This window comes from Aquarana catesbeiana, linkage group LG07 (assembly GCF_042186555.1).
Source record: "Aquarana catesbeiana isolate 2022-GZ linkage group LG07, ASM4218655v1, whole genome shotgun sequence".
NCBI classification, from domain to species: domain Eukaryota; kingdom Metazoa; phylum Chordata; class Amphibia; order Anura; family Ranidae; genus Aquarana; species Aquarana catesbeiana.
The window spans coordinates 271,719,008-271,731,358 of record NC_133330.1 but is presented as its reverse complement, the minus strand read 5'-3'; the positions used below and the strand labels follow the sequence as shown (position 1 = coordinate 271,731,358).

At 44.6% G+C, this 12,351-nt stretch overlaps 1 protein-coding gene and 1 long non-coding RNA gene across 7 annotated transcripts in view; one reads left to right on the top strand and one right to left on the bottom strand.

The window, feature by feature from the left end:
- The window catches only part of CACNA1E (calcium voltage-gated channel subunit alpha1 E), a 1,300,209-nt gene that overhangs the window by 697,379 nt on the left and 590,479 nt on the right, over window positions 1–12,351 (bottom strand). The gene's annotated exons all lie outside the window — the stretch shown is intronic.
- Window positions 380–10,930, top strand: LOC141102550 (uncharacterized). Its single transcript, XR_012235140.1, has 4 exons — window positions 380–485; window positions 9,531–9,756; window positions 9,872–10,019; window positions 10,826–10,930. It is a non-coding gene; the product is annotated as an uncharacterized lncRNA (long non-coding RNA).

The following is a 12,351-nucleotide window of genomic DNA, read 5'->3' as shown; positions in this document are numbered from 1 at the left end:
CGGGGTCGCCGCTAAACACTACTATAGATTGCCTCGGAGCGGTGCGAGCAGGGCATCCAGTAGTGCAGGGGAAGCTGCCTATAACACTCCCCCTTCAGGTTAAGCTGTCAGTCACTCGGAGATCTCCAATATCTCCGAGGCAGCCGAAGTTGGTGGGCGGATCTGGGGGTGTGGCCGCGCCGCCTCCTCCACTCCTCCCACAGACTCCTTCACACTGGCTGATCCCGCAGCTGAAGGAGATAGTGGGCGGAGCTGGGGGTGTGGCCGCGCCGCCTCCTCCACTCCCTCCACTCCTCCCACAGACCCCTTTACACTGGCTGATCCCGCAGCTGAGGGAGATAGTGGGCGGAGCTGTGGGTGTGGCCACGCCGCCTCCTCCACTCCTCCCACAGACCTCTTCACACTGGCTGATCCCGAAGCTGAAGGAGATAGAGGCCAGGACACAGCAGACCCGCCCAAGTTCATCTGCAGGAATGAGGCATGCTGTAAGTTACTGCACAGTAAGGATGAGCTCAGGCGTGTTCGCAAACCACACGTGCAGAGCCCGCCAGGAAGTCGGCACTGCACAGCGCTAATCACAGGCAGTGAGACATTTCCCGATCTCTGCAGCCGCGCATCAGGACAATGTCTCACTGCCTGTGATTAGCACTGTGCAGTGCCGACTTCCTGGCGGGCTCTGCACGTGTGGTTTGCGAACACGCCTGAGCTCATCCTTACTGCACAGCACACTCTCACTGCATAGAGTCCTAACCTGCCTGTGACACTCCAACCTGCTCTATACTACCCCAACCTGCCCTGCGCCAGTCATCCAAACCAGCTCTATACTACCCCAACCTGACCTGTGTTACCCACACCTGCCCTATACCACCCCAACCTGCCCTGTACCACCCCAACCTGCCCTGTGCCACCCCAACCTGCCCTATACCACTTCAACCTGTCCTGTGCCACCCCAACCTGCCCTGTGCCACCCCAACCTGCCCTGTACCACCCCAACCTGCCCTATACCACCCCAACATGCCCTGTGCCACCCCAACCTGCCCTGTGCTACTCCAACCTGCCCTGTGCTACCCCAAACTGCCCTATAGCACTCCAACCTGCCCTGTGCCACCCCAACCTGCCCTATAGCACTCCAACCTGCCATGTGCCACCCTAACCTGCCCTGTACCACCCCAACTTGTCCTGTGCCATTTCAACCTGCCCTGTGCCACCCCATCTGCCCTATACCACTTCAACCTGCTCTGTACCACCCCAACCTGCCCTGTGCCACCCCAACCTGCCCTATACCACTTCAACCTGCCCTGTACCACCCCAACCTGCCCTGTGCCACCCCAACCTGCCCTGTGCCACTTCAACCTGCCCTATACCACTTCAACCTGCCCTATACCACTCCAACCTGCCCTGTACCACCCCAACTTGTCCTGTGCCACTCCAACCTCCCCTATACCACCCCAACCTGCCCTGTGCCACCCTAACCTGCCCTGTGCCACCCTAACCTGCCCTGTACCACCCCAACTTGTCCTGTGCCACTCCAACCTGCCCTGAGGAACCCCAACCTGCCCTATGCCACTCCAACCTGCCCTGTAACGCTCCAACCTGCCCTGTGCCATCCCAACCTGCCCTGTACCACCCCAACTTGCCTTTTACCACTCCAACCTGCCCTGTACCACCCCAACTTGCCTTTTACCACTCCAACCTGCCCTGTACCACCGCAACCTGCCCTGTACCACCCCAATCTGCCAATATACCACTCTAACCTTCCAATATACCACCACAACCTTCCCTATACCACTCCAACCTGCCCTGTGCCACCCCAACCTGCCCTATACCACTTCAACCTGCCCTGTGCCACCCCATCTGCCCTATACCACTTCAACCTGCCCTGTACCACCCCAACCTGCCCTGTGCCACCCCAACCTGCCCTATACCACTTCAACCTGCCCTGTGCCACCCCAACCTGCCCTATACCACCCCAACCTGCCCTATACCACTCCAACCTGCCCCGTGCCACCCTAACCTGCCCCGTACCACCCCAACTTGTCCTGTGCCACTCCAACCTGCCCTGAGCCACCCCAACCTGCCATATGCCACTCCAACCTGGCCTGTGCCATCCCAACCTGCCCTGTACCACCCCAACTTGCCTTTTACCACTCCAACCTGCCCTGTACCACCCCAATCTGCCAATATATCACCCATACCTTCCAATATACCACCACAACCTGCCCTATACCACCCCAACCTGCCACTATACCACCCTATACTACCCTAACCTGCCACTATATCACCCTACACTATAATTTACAGGGGCCGGTTTGGGGTGCGTCCCATGACCGTGCGCTACATGCAGGGTGCTGGGCAGCCTAGACATGAGGGGGGTGACACCATGTTTTACCGCACCAGGTGACACCAATCCTAGTGACGCCACTGATTAAAAGAGAGCATTTAACTCTGCAGTGGAGACATAGATATCAATAATATCCTTGTTAGGCAACCCCCAGCTGAAAGTGAGGATGTCATATCAATATCACACCCACGTTAAACAGCTTGTAGTTGGCTTGCCATTACACAGCTTGCCAGTACATTTTTGATAATGTCAAGACTGAGCTGAAGAAATGTCTCTTCCAAATGGTATAAATCAGATACCTGCAGGTGGGTGCAAGTTTTTAAAGAAAGCAGTTTGTGGGTGTAGAGAGGGTTCTTGTTGAATCCAATGCATTGTAAGTTAATGACTGGCCCACACATCCTACTTCACATGTCTTGATATTGGGTACTAAACATGTTCAGCTTGCACCATAACCCAATGCACGGTTCTTAAGGCAGGAGTTGTGGGCCAGGCATCAGCTTAGTAAAGAAATGCCAACATCTGTATCCCTGAGCAGTTTGCCATTAAAGTTGAACTCCAGGAAAAAATGTTGGATGATGAATGTAGAAATCCATTACTTCTAATGATGGATGTACCACGCGTGGATGCTACTGCATTAGTGAAATAATTTATCTTCATTCAGTCCTTATATTACTGTAAGCACAGAACTTCTGTCACAGAAATCTACATTTCTTGCTTGTGTACAGGGACAATAATGGGTTGCCTGGTCTCCACCCTGTCTATTCACAAACTGTCTTGTATTCTTTTTACAGAATACAAGGTGTTCTGTGAATGGATGAGGGGTAATTGTCATGTCCACCCCTCCTCTCCCCTTAGTCATTTACAGAACACCGTGTGTTCTTTAACCACTTCCGGACAACCGCACATCAATATACGTCCTAACTTTGAAGTGGAATATCGTTGTTATGGCAGCAGCTAACTGCCATAACGCCGGTATCCTCTTCTTCAGCCAGCGGTCTGGTTTCCGATAATAGTGATCTCTGCGGTGGATTCGCCGCAAGATCACTTTTATCAATGGTGGGAGAGGGCACCCCTCCCGTTGCACTCCGGTGCCCCCCTGCCGCTTACCGGAGCCATCGGCAGCGGCGGAGGTGATCGGATCTACTCCCTTGCTGGGTATGGAGACGAGTGAGGGGAAGATGGCCCCCACCTGTCTCCATACCATTGCTGGGAGGAAGCAACGTCAAAACGTCACTTCCGCCCATAGCTCAAAGGGCCATTTTTTTTTTTTTTTTTAAATGACAACTTTTTTTTTTTTTTATTGCATTTTAGTGCAAATATGAGATCTGAGGTCTTTTTGACCCCAGGTCTCATATTTAAGAGGTCCTGTCATGCTTTTTCTACTACAAGGGATGCTTACATTCCTTGTAATAGGAATAAAAGGGACACAATTTTTTTTTTTAAAAGAACAGTGTAAAAATAAAAGGATAAAATAAATAAGAAAAAAAAATTTAAACGCACTCCTGTCCCGCCGAGCTCGTGTGCAGAATTAAACGTAGACATGAGTAGCGCCCGCTTATGAAAACGGTGTTCAAACCACACATGTGAGGCATCTCCGCGATCGGTAGAGCGAGATCAATCATTCTAGCCTAGACCTCCTCTGTAACACAAAACATGCAACCTGTAGAATTTTTTAAACATCGCCTATGGAGATTTTTAAGGGTAAAAGTTTGTCACCATTCCACAAGCGGGAGCAATTTTGAAGCCTGACATGTTGGGTATCAATTGCACTTGGCATAACATTATCTTTCACAATATAAAAAAAAATGGGCTAACTTTACTATTTTCTTATTTTTTAATTCCAAACATTTTTTTCAAAAGAAGTTCACTTGTAAAACCGCTGCACAAATACAGTGTGAAAGAAAGTATTGCAACGACCGCCATTTTATTCTCTAGGGTGTTAGAAAACAAAATGTATAATGTTTGGGGGTTCTAAGTAAGTTTCTAGCAAAAAAAACTGTTCTTAACTTGTAAACAACAAATCTCCAAAAGAGGCTCAGTCCTTAATTGGTTAAAAAGAATACAAGACATTTTGTGAATGGACTAAAGTCCAAACTGTAAGTTTTTTTTCACACGGTTCAGCTTTATGGTATTACAGGCATTTTTAAATCCTACTTTTCTTTATCATATGTAAGGACACTTCCACTATAGTCCCCTGGGTACCAAGGTACATTATTGTTTTGGTTGTTTTTGGTGCAGCAATTTGGAAGCAGAAATTTTAAGCATTGACAATGTGTGTGTTATACGCTTCTCATCCCTGAAAAAATATACGTGGGAAAGTAAAGTGAATCTAAGCCTCCAACGAATGTCATCTTTTTTAAACAAATATGGTATGACAGAATCTTTGGCTCCCATTTATATTGTGGAAAAGTATTTTTCCACTGAAAAACCTGCACTGATATCTGTGCAACAAAACAAACAATCTGTTCCTGGCCCTGTCCTGTCCCACCATAATGTTTTAAGTTATGGCTATGTAAGGAGATTGAATCTCTTGCTATTGAGAGATTTAACAATTTGATGGCAGTCAACTCATTAGGCTACACCTATCCAGTATATTTTAAAAGTTAACTCTGGGGAGAAAAAAAATGCTCCCCTGCAGTGGAACTGCACATGCACTGCAAGGGTTTAGGTCTATGGGAAATGCTTGTTTAGCCTAGATTTTAACTATTGCGACCTGAAAGTCGCGCGATTTTGCTGTCATTTTTGGTCGCGATTTTGTCGCGATTTTTGCTGCAATTTTGATACGACTTGAAACAATGCCTGTGTATTCTTGAGGTCTATGGACCAATCAAAGTGGGACCAAAGTAGTGCTCTGAAATGTTGCCTTTTGTAACTACCCTGTTTCCCCTAAAATAAGACCTAGCGCGATTGTCGGTGATGGCTGCAATATAAGCCCTACCCTCCAAATAAGCCCTACCCTGTTTCCCCGAAAATAAGCCCTACCCTGAAAATGAGACCTACAAAGACTTTAACTAGGGCTTATTTGGGGGGAAAGGGCTTATATTGAAGCCATCGCCGACAGTCACGCTAGGTCTTATTTTAGGGGAAACAGGGTATGTGGTTAAAGTTCTTGGACCCATTTTTGGAGATCCTGGTGTGCTGGTGATATTTTTTCTTCAAGTCGCATGACAAGTCACACTAGTGCAAACTGAGCCTTAGGTCTATAGAACTGCCAAAAACACTTTTACTCTCTTGCTTCAGGTTCCCCTGGGTTGTAAGACTGATGCCCACAGCCTACTCCCCCTTATGCTCTGGCAGTCAAAGGCCCTCTGACATCATTGAGTTCAATACCCATAGCCCTAAAATGAACATGAGTATGTCGAGGGACAGTCCGCTACCAGAATGTACGGGAGTAGAGGAAAGCATAGACTGTGGGAGAAGCAGTGGATAGGGTTAATCCGGCCATAGACGGTTCAAATCTCGGCCGGTTCAGCAGGGACTGGGCGAGATTGGAACCATGTATGGGCAGGCTGTTTATACCCAAGCTGATCAATCGATCAGCTATAGCCGCTAGCAATAATCACTGTGTGTTCTCCCAGCAGGAATGACACCCCTGCCTGGAGAACACACTAGTTCCGTGAGAGTTCCAGGAAAGAAAATCGCACCATCTATGGCCTGCATAAGATATAATATTTACGTGGCCCTCTAGACCCCCCTAAACAATCATTTAACCTTTGCAGCGTGGGGGAGGCCCCACCGCAAGGGAAAATGGGCTTTAAGTAGCTCAACTGAGCTATCAAAATATTAGTGACTATAGCAAGTGATCATATGATCACGTGATAATGACAAGAGATCACTAAACAAATGGCTCCCTATGGAGTAAGCCACACAAGTAGTGTGCAGTAGTATTTAGTATGATCATGTGAGACTGATCACTACTACATGCACCACCACTGTTACCACTGTGACCTTTGCACACAGCTAATCACAGATCGCGGTAAAGGGCCAATCACAGTGTCCCTTTTCTATGTGATCAGCTGTGTCCAATCACAGCTAGTCACATGTAAACAGACTTGCCGGTTATCGGCTCTTCTTTCCTCACACACTGTCTCTGTGTGAGGAAAGGAGAGCCAATAGCTGGCAAGTCTGACAGGGCACAGTGAATACATGGATAATTGTTTACATTGATAATCATCAGTGCAAATCAGTGCCCATCAGTGCAGTTTAGCAGTGCCCATCAGTGCCACCTATCAGTGCCCATTAGGGCCAACTATCAGTGCCGTCTCATCAATGCAGCCTCATCAGTGCCCATTAGAGCAGCCTTATCAGTACCCATCAGTGCAGCCTTATCAGTGCCCATCAGTGCAGCCTCATCAGTGCCCATCAGTGCAGCCTCATCAGTGCCCATCAGTGCAGCCTCCCTAGTGCAGCCTCATCAGCACACATCATCACTGATAAAGAAGAAGATAAATTACTTATTTGCAAAATTTTATAACAGAAACTAAGAAAAACTTTTTTTTTCAAAATGTTCTGTCTTTTTTCATGTATTTAGCAAAAAATTAAAAAAAAACAGTCGTGATTAAATACCACCAAAAGAAAGCTCTGTCTCAAAAAAAGATGCAAATTTAATTTGGGTACAGTGTTGCATGACCATGCAATTCAACAGCACTGAAAACTTAAAATTGGAGCCACAGGTGTCCCTTTGGGACTTATTGAGCAGCCCTGTGGAGCCCCTGTATACAGCAGTCTGTGTTTTTTTTACTTAAGGTATAGAAGGAAAGCTATTCTTTTGACTGGGTGATATAAACCAAAAAAAAAAAAAACATCCATGACGGGAATAGGACACCTCATAAAAGGCTATGTAACTATGTAGACATTGCACCATTGGGGTTCTTGAGACACATGAAATCACCTTTGGGTGTAGTAACCCTTTACAAAATTCAATCAATTGTGAGATGCAGCTATCTATGAAAAACAACTGCATTTCAGATTCTCTACAGAGATGCCAAGCCTATGAAGGATAATTGTGAACTTTTGAGTGGTTGTTAATGGTCACTGCACTTTGCAAATTGCTCTTTGCCTCAATATGTAAGTTAGTGGACTGCTTCTTGAGCGTAGAATGTAGGCTAGACGTCCGAATTCTTCAGCACTGACATTTTCAGTAGTTATTGTACATATGGAGTATGCGGTACTTTACTAAGGCCTATAATTTGCACCCTGCTGTTAAAGAGATGGAGGCTTCAGGACATATTTCTTCTACATTTTCCCTCAGGGTAGAGATTCAAGGAATTATACAAGCAAAAATCTTCCTAGATTTACACACTGGGAAGCCTAACATTAGTCTGTGATCTTTTTCCAGTACTTTCTACTACATAGTTATCTCTTCTACAGTAACTAGATTGATTCATGTTTTATTAATAATGCCATAAAGATGCCCCCTGGGCCACTGCCGTTTCTGTAAATGACAGCTGGCACTGAGAGAGTGAGAGTGCCTCCATAAATGCTACACATATTCATTCAAATATGCCTGAACAATGTAGTGAATATCTATATTTAACTGACATCATTGGCCTATATAGGAAATTTTAGTGCAATACGTCACAAATGGAAGTTGTCACTGGCATGATTGTCTAGCAAAAGGGTTCATGTTCTGCTAAATCATTATAGGTGCTTTCATTCCATGTTTTACTATTTTATGGATCTAGTGCTGTTATCTTACAAAAGGAGAAAATTGGTAAAAAGGCACTTCAGGGAAACGCCTAGCTGAAATGCATTTATATACTAAACTATTCATGCAGCCAAGAGAGGTATTATTCTCTCCAGCCTGTCTTGTAATCCAGCCATGCCATACAGCACAGTCAGGTTGGTTACCTGACTCCTACAGCTTTGTGAGTGAATCACCCCCATCCTGCTGATTGGAAGTGGGGCGCATTACCCCACTAATTATGTTATCACTCTACTGTCTCCTTCTACAACCAAGATCCTAGTGTTACCCTGGGTACACACGTTCAGTTTTGTTCGTTCAACCAGCAGTTTAGATTAAAGGAATCTAAAATAAAAACAAACTTAGTGGTTTTATTTATTTTTTATTAAAATTATTATAATTATTTATAGCCGTGTTTTCTTTTTGGGTAACACTTAAGTGGATTCATGGTGTCCTTCATACCTAAAATCTTGCGTTGAAATGGCCTACTCCTCTGCATTCTTTTCCCTATTCTCCAAATACAGTTAAACTGTAACTATTACTCCCTCCCAAGTCCATTTCAATACTTCTTTTTCTTGGAGCCACAACCAGCTGTCTGTGTTCAAACAAAAGAACAAATCCGGAGTTGGATTTGGATTTTCTAAGGGTGAGAGAAATTGTCACTTGGCACACTGGCTCTGGTTCACAGGACTCCACAAAACAGGGACCACCCTCAGGAAAAAGGGAGAGGACCCAGAGTTGAGAATCCACACACATAAAATCCAATGAGAGCGGCAAACAAATGTCCAAAAATCCAAGGTGATTCAATGATAAATTGGATTCATAACAGAATAGAGCCTTTTTGGGGGCCCTGGAACACATTAGGTATGTGTGCACCTTCTAATGTGTTGACACATACCTAGAAGTAGTATATAATAATGTTTACACTTTCCCACCTTAGTTTTCTTACTATATACATGGGAAAGGGCAATATACAGAATACTTATCACTGGATAGAATAAAACATGAAAAAGTGTGTTACAAATTAGGACAGTGTGGGTGATGTAAAGCAGGGGAAATCCATGGAGACTTGGGTCAATTAAAACTTGCAGCAGGACCTTTTTAATACAATATCTTTTTATATCCTTTTCCATCTTTGTAAAGTTTCATTACCTTGTTACGCAGATCTTTTAACTGTTCTTTTCTACCTCCTCGTGGCTCAGTGTCTAGCCTGCTTAGTGCATCCATGTGAGAGCTAACAAACTCATTGATTATTTATACACAGACACCAATTGTGATTTAAAAAGCCACAAATGTGGGAAATTAAACCCCCCCCTTTCTTTTCCCCACTTCCTTCTCCCTTCTTTCCTGCTTTCCTTCCTTCCCCTTTTTCTTTCTTCCTGTTACCTTCTCTTTCCCTACCTATTCTGAATTCACTCTTTTATTTCACCCCATGACTGTGCCGATTTTTCCAATGCTATAAAGGATATAACATATATGTTTAATGACAATTATGTCTATTCTTAGGATCAATCCTTTATGTAAGATCCTGATTGGTGAGATTTCTGACTGATGGTGTTTGGCAGCTCTCCGTGTGTGTTAATGCAAGGGCATTGTGGGCAGGACTGGTCAGGTGGCATTGCCGGCGCACCAACGTTTCCCTGATTGGAGACGCTATATAGCTGCAGTCATGGCGGCCTCCTACTGCAGACAGCCGATACCCAGGGATCACGCTCCACCCAGCACCTGACAGGTAAACCTTCTATGTGATACTTTACACTTTATACTTTGCCTTGCTTTCCCTGCCAATCCACTTACAATTGTATTAATGTACTTGCTTATGCCTACACTCTGCATCTTTATTTCAGGCTGCTGCTTGCAGAGTAAGCACTTTGTGGCATTAGCTTTAGTGCTTTACCTATTAGGGGCACTTCCCTGTCGGCAACATTGCAGTGACTCTGGGTTGGACTCTTTTTATCGATCCCCGGGCCATATACATTACCTGATATACAGTTGGTGGGTTATACTTCAGCATCTGAAGTTTTTCCTCACGTTTTGTTTTACTTGTTTCACTTTTTTTTACACACAGTCGCGTTTTTGTTTGCCCTTCTCACCACTTTCCTTTCCTTCACTCGTCTCCATTCATTCTCTCCTTCCCTTGATTGTCTATCATCCCTCTCTTTATTTCTCACATTTACCACATTTTAATTCTCTCACTTTCCTTTTCCCCCTCCCCCTTTTTCTTCTTCCCCTTTTCTCCTTTCCCCCCTCCCTCCCCCCTCTTCCTTTTCCCCCCTCCCCCCCTTCACCCTCTCCCCCTTTTTTCCAAACCCCCCCTTCCTCACCTGTTTTCCACACTCTTTTCCCACCTCGTTTTTTTTCCTCCTTTCTCTTCTAACACATTTCCCTGTCTGCTTTTCTTTCCTCCCTTCTTATTTTTCCTTTCCTTACACCTACTTATTTCAACCTCCTTCACACTCCCCTATTCACTGCCCCCCCTCCTTCCCCCATTCCCTTTTTCTCACTGCCCCTTCTTTCAACACTCCACTAATTTTTTTCCTTCCATACATTTCCCTCCTTTCCTTATCCTCTCCTTTTCACTCCCCTTTTCTTCACAGCCTTTTTTCTGTTCCCTTCTTCTCTTTTCCCCTTCCCCCATCCCCTTTCTCTTCCCCCTTCTCCTCCTTTGACTGTTGTTCACCCATTCTCTTTTTTCCTCCCCCTCCCCACTTCACTTCCCCTCCCTAGTATTCATTTTTCCCTGCACTTATGTGTCACCAATCCATTTATCATGGCTCATAACTTATGCCAATATTTTTCAGCAATTGGATTCTATACAGTATCTCCCGTGTCCGCCGTGGGAGGATTACCCAACTTTGTGGGTGCCTCAAATATTGCTGCCCATGACACTGCCTGAGTCTTGATCGGTAAGCCAGACTCAGCCTTATCAATTTACTCCAAGTTTCTTGTATTCATTGTATAAATAATGTCTACCCTTCTTTCTTCTCCTTTCCTTTTCTAATCATTTATTTCTATATCTTGTGACAAAATCAATAAAGAACTGCATTTCTCTTTAGATGTATTAGGCCAATTCCTCCTGAGGAAGCGAATTTATTCGCGAAACATGTAGAGGAAACCCAAATTGGACCTACATCTTCAGAAGCTCCACTATACTGTGGGATTCTTGCTTTGTAAAGTCTGTGTATATATATATATATATATATATATATATATATATATATATATATATATATATATACTGTATATATTTGCTTCTGTATGCAATTGTGGTTTAAAATTATCTTTTTTATCTGTGTATAACAACTGTTTTTGTATAATAAAACTCAATTTTATACTCAATTGTTTCATCCCTGGGTACCGAGATAGTCCATTCCCACTATTTTTGTCATGGGGCATCAACTGGAGGAGCTCCTGACAACCCTCCTCTATATCGATTTCAGAAATATGTTTACAGTTCGAATTCAAAAGGAATTCAATGTAAAACTTTATTCTAAATCCAATTTGAATTTTGGAAATTCGGACAATTTAATTTCGTCATTCGGAGCATTCTGTAAACTAATGTAAAATGTGTCTGAATATTTATTCTGAACGAAACGACCCACACATGTCTATAAAGCATGCTTGTTATACTCACTAAGGGGAACCTAAAAGGTAATCCTGCACATTGTGTAAAAAGGCTGTTTGATCTTGTCTTCTCTGATCCTCCCCTTCTTCCACAGCCCCCAATCCATCTCCTGACAGTACAGAGCTTTGGGTGTACTCTGCGCGTGCTCATTTTGTTGTATATTGCTAGAGAGTTTATTTTTTTTCTTGGGAGGGTGCATGTGAGCAGCACAGGGCCAATCAGCAGTGTCCAGACAGAGGGTCAGGTGTCCTGCAGCCTCATAGGACAGTCAGAGGTGAATGAAAACTCCTCCTACAAGCTTTAACCAGTGCTTGGCCGGACACCGATAGAAGTCACAAGATTGCGAGCGCTGAACTTATTCTCTCTGGAGAAGAGAGGCTTGAAAGGGGATATGATTTCAATTTATAAATACCGTACTGGTGACCCCACAATAGGGATAAAACTTTTTTGCGGAAGGGAGTTTAACAAGACACGTGGCCACTCATTAAAATTAGAAGAAAAGAGGTTTAACCTTAAACTATGTAGAGGGTTCTTTACTGTAAGAGCGGCAAGGATGTGGAATTCCCTTCCACAGGCGGTGGTCTCAGCGGGGAGCATTGATAGTTTTGAAAGACTATTAGATAAGCACCTGAACGAGCACAACATACAGGGATATACAATGTAATACTGACATATAATCACACACATAGGTTGGACTTGATG